This window comes from Cupressus sempervirens, chromosome 4, assembly GCF_028749045.1.
Source record: "Cupressus sempervirens isolate cs-2001-9-10 chromosome 4, ASM2874904v1, whole genome shotgun sequence".
In the NCBI taxonomy this organism is placed as follows: Eukaryota; Viridiplantae; Streptophyta; class Pinopsida; order Cupressales; family Cupressaceae; genus Cupressus; species Cupressus sempervirens.
In genome coordinates, this window is record NC_143121.1 from 214381300 (window position 1) to 214386439 (window position 5140).

At 37.1% G+C, this 5140-nt stretch overlaps 1 pseudogene across 1 annotated transcript; it reads left to right on the forward strand.

Annotated features, from left to right (window-relative positions):
• The first annotated feature begins 1576 nt into the window (after positions 1-1576).
• Positions 1577-4362, forward strand: LOC149560751 (G-type lectin S-receptor-like serine/threonine-protein kinase At2g19130 pseudogene; annotated as a pseudogene). The gene has a single exon (XR_016363719.1). The product of XR_016363719.1 is annotated as a G-type lectin S-receptor-like serine/threonine-protein kinase At2g19130 pseudogene (transcript).
• The last annotated feature ends 778 nt before the right edge of the window (positions 4363-5140 follow it).

Consider the following 5140-nt stretch of genomic DNA (forward strand, 5'->3'; position numbering starts at 1 on the left):
TTTTTAGGATAGTGGATTAATCTCTCTTCGGTTCTCTAGTGGGTCGTTACATGGAGTTAACATGGTCAAATATCTCTTTACAGTTATAGAGTAACTCATAGACCAATTTTCCCTTAGTCATAGATAAGGGGGAGCCATCCAACCAACTGAGTAACTCAATTCTTACTACCCATTCTATAGATTATTTAGGAAGGAATAGTCATTTGCATGCCCCCTTAATATTGCATAAGTATTAGATATTGAATATCTGAAATGTCATATTTAATTAGGTTAGGGTAAACTAATAATGATATTACATTAGGAAATCTTATAAGGTGAGTGGGTTTTCCCTACACTAAAGAAAACCTATTGGACCATAGAGGAGGAGAATCCTCCCAACCCACCATGATAGATTTTTGTAGAGATAATTTTCTTTTATAGGTAGACCATAAAACCTCCAACTTGTCCATAAGTTTTTTTGCATTTTTCTCATTGAGTTCAATAAGTAAGGTTGTATCATTAATAATGCTAACAAGTGCTTCAAGTAGGGCACCTCTCACACTAGGAGATAAAGAGTCACCCCTCAAGAGGTAGAATTGAGAATCTAAATTAATAAATAATACAGAAGGTACAAGAGGGAACCCTTACCTTATTGATTTAGCGAGTTCAAATTGGGATGATATGCTATTATTAAATTCTACAAATTCCAGTGCACCTTTCTTAAGAGTTCTAATCGTCTAAATAAGAGGGGATGAGAACATAAGCTCTAGAGCATCATGATGATGAGGTTCAATTCTATTCTTTTATATATATTCTTCCTCATAGTCTAGTTGGGTCATATAGAGTTACAAGCTAGACTCATTATCCCTATTTAGATATTTGCAGCAAGTAATTATTTTTTTCCATGATATATATTCTTTTCATTAACCTTATTTGTGTAGTATTGATTACATGGCACAAGATCTTACCCACTCTAACATCAAACATCTTTACAAGAATTTTGTATGATACATTTAGTAATATTATTGACTCACATTTTTTCCATCTTTTGGAATTAGTTTAATCAACCTTAAATTGAAATGTATCCTTAGAGATTCATAATCAATAGCTTTACAGTACACTTGATACAACTTCTCTTCTATTCATTTAATATATTTTTTTTTAATTCCACTTGTAGTCTATCTAGCTCACTGGTCTTGTCATCACAATATTGAATATATTTTTTTATATATTTTTTTATAATTCCACTTGTAGTCTATCTAGCTCACTGGTCTTGTCATCACCAATATTGAGTATGACATTATTAATTTCTACAACTAATATGAGACTACTTTGGAGAATCTCACCCTCTTTAGCGACTTTCTTAGGGATAATTCTTTTAATATTGTTTCTTTTAAGTAAAAATTCAACTAAATAAAGTTAACATACGAATACATACTATCAAGTACCTATCACCTATAATCTCGCTGCTAATTGACAATTAGAGGGCCCCTCAGAGTTAGGATTTTGAAAAGATGGGCAATATTTCAACTTTATGTGAACCCATTGATAACCACAAGTGCTTGTTTCAATCCTTTTAATCTACAGCATGACGTTGACGCAATTTCCTCATGATGTTTTCAAGCCATTTTCATCGGAGTGGTTTCAACTTCTCTGTCAAACAATGAAGAAGGATTATCATATACAGTGATTATTATAGGTTTATTCTTTTCCTGAATCTGCCGATTAACTCCGGAAATATGAAGGCGAGCGCTATGGAAAGGGGCTGGAACGGGCCACTGGGATATGTACTCTTCACTCTCACTGTAACAAGTATAGCTCACAGCTGTGGCAAGTGCAATGCTGGCAGGGAAGATACTCTTTTCTTGGGCGCCTCTCTAAGGGAAAATCAGAAATTAATTTCAAAGAATGGAACGTTTGAATTGGGATTCTTCAGCCCAGATGGAAACAATAGCTGGTACTTTGGCATCTGGTACGGGAAAATAGCAGAGAAGACAATTGTTTGGGTTGCTAACAGAGAAAAACCTGCAAAGAAGAGCCCCGGAGTTTTAAAGTTGTCAAGACAAGGTAATCTGGGAGTTTTTAATGCAGATCAGATTGTGTTGCTTTGGTCGGCCAACATCTCGAACAAGGCTTCCTGGGCCGTCTTATTAGATTCTGGGAATCTTATAATGGTTAGCAATGAAAACAAGTCTAATAAGATTGTTTGGCAGAGTTTTGATCATCCCGTTGATACCTGGTTGCCTGGGATGAAGCTCGGTGGAAAGAAAGAGTTAGCCTGTTGGAAAAATTCATTAGATCCATCTCCAGGCCTTTTTTCTAAAGGGATGGATCCATCAGGGATCCGGCAATTTGTTCTAATATGGAACAACTCTGTACAATATTGGGAGAGCGGGGTCTGGGATGGTCAGGGTTTCAGTCGAATCCCAGAAATGAAATTGAATAGATTCTTCAGTTACAGTGTGGAAAATACCACCTCTGGTTTCTCGATTAGTTATTCATGGACGCCGGCAGCGAACGTGCTCACACGTTTTGTCCTGCAGAAATCTGGAGTATTGCAATTATATGCTTTGTATGATAACGCTAATTGGAGTGTTGTCTGGTCTCAGCCAACTGATGAATGCAGGGTATATGGCATTTGTGGCGCCTTCGGAAGCTGCAACTCCAACAACGTTCAGTTTTGTAGCTGCGTGGAAGGCTTCATACCCAGAGACAATCGCGCCTGGAACTCGCAGGATTGGCCTTCAAGTGGCTGTGTTCGTCAGAGCCCACTAAACTGTTATTCCAATAATGGAAGCTCTGACAGATTCGTGGGCTACAATGTAAGGTTGCCTTTCAATCAGGCTTTTTCATATCCCGCAACCTCGAATGAAGGCTGTGAGAAGGCCTGTCTGCAGAACTGCTCTTGCACTGCGTTTACATTCATTCCGCCTTCAGGGCCCTGCCAAATGTGGTCTGGAGATTTGTTAAACATGCGCACTTCTCCATCAAAATCAAATTCAGATGTCTTTATTCGATTAGCTGCCTCTGCAACAACAATGTTTGGTCATAAAAAATCCTCCCTCGGAAGCAAAACAATGGTAAGTGTCATGTGCGCAGTGCTTGGTAGTCTTACAATTTGTTTATGCCTCTTTTCATTTTCAATGTGGCGTAGACATCGGCTACAATATTTGAAGGAAATGGGTATAGATTCTTCGAATTCCTTTCTTAGAGTGTTTAGTTATAAAGAGTTGAAGATTGCAACTAGGAATTTCGATTCTCAGTTGGGGAGCGGTGCGTTCGGCTCGGTGTTCAAAGGAACCCTAACAGACGGCACGCTGGTGGCTGTAAAGAAACTGGCCGATGATTCAAGGGAAGATCAGAAGCAATTCCGAGCAGAAATCAGTTCTCTCGGAACCATACAACATGTGAATTTGGTAAGGCTCAGGGGATTTTGTGTAAAAGGATCTCAGAGATTCCTTGTTTACGATTACATACCGAATGGGTCACTGAATTCACTACTCTTCAGAAGCAACTCCCAAATCAAAGGAAAAGTACTCGATTGGGAAACCAGATTTCAGATCGCCTTGGGCACAGCAAGGGGGTTATTTTATCTCCATGAAGAATGCAGAGAGTGCATCATTCATAACGATGTTAAGCCTGAAAATATTCTCCTGGACAATGATTTTTCCCCAAAGTTGGCTGATTTTGGGATGGCAAAGCTGGTGGGCAGAGATTTCAGCCGGGTCCTGACAACAATGAGAGGAACGAGGGGTTACTTGGCTCCAGAGTGGCTATCGGGTCTTCCAATCACTCCAAAGGTTGATGTGTACAGTTATGGTAGGACTCTCCTTGAAATCATTTCTGGCCGAAGGAATCTTGACATGAGCGTTTTAGATTCAAAAAAGCGTTATTTTCCGTCCTGGGCGGCGGCTCAATTTTACAAGGGAAATATAAAAAACATTGTGGAGGAGAGCGTTGAACTTGCAGAGGAGGCGGTTATAGAAGAGGCGAGAAGAGCCATTGTAGTAGGGTTGCTATGCATCGAAGAGGATGAAAATGTGAGGCCAACAATGGGACAAGTATTGCGGATGTTGGAAGGTAAGATGGAGCTTCCAACTCCGCAGATTCCGAGTGATAGCGACTGCGATCTGATTGCCTGAAATAGTGTCTAAGTGTGGATGCATTATCAAGTTAGGTAGGAGCGAGGTTACAACTGTCTTTTTTGAGAGAATCATTTGAGCCGATCTTCTTCCAGCCAAACAAATTATGTAGGTTTTGCTCTTTTTATTGTTCTTCAGCTTTCTTGAGCATTTGCATGCGTACAATGTTACAGGAAATTTGGATCGCTCAGATTTTTCTATTGCAGTAAATATAAACCTTTTGTCTTATTGAAAACCAAAATGCCGCACCTCGGAATGATTAAATATCTACACAAAATTCGCACAATTGTCCTAATGCATTCTCTAAAACATCATATCCAAATTACTGTTGTCTGAATATCAGCTTTAGTTATCTATAGCACTGGTTGTCATGTTTTGACTAAGCATAACCTTAAGATTTAAAGTAATTGTGATGTTTTCTGTGAGGGATCCTATGTCTTTTCTTTAAAAAAGGTCAGAAATAAATTCTAAAAACTGAAAATGCAAAGAACTATTTTATTTTAAAATGGTTGAATGGTGGAATACAATAAACGTAGTGAAGTAATGAATAGACTATGGACATTTAGAATAATATTTAAAATAAATTGTCAAATTTTACAACAATCAAAATAGAACAGAAATGATTAAAATGTCATTTCATTTGTATTTTTCCTAGCAGCATCATTGAACTTGTGGTAATTTCATAAGGATATTTTACTTTTTATTAATTTTCTTTATAATATTTTTAATTTAGTTTTTTATATGTTGGATGTTATTAACAATGTTATCAATTGACTACATTAAAATGGTGGTGAATGTCTATAGGAGAATTGAATATTCACATTTTTATCATCATTCACTCCACTTTGTATAATTACATTATAGAAAAGAACACTATAAGTCTTGGTCAAATAATTAATTTTCAGTCTTTTTTTAGTTTTTCTTGCATGCATTACCAATGACTATTACTTATGTTAATTTTTATATTATCTTTATTTTATTATTTTTAACTATTTATAAGAACTAGAAATCAAAGATTA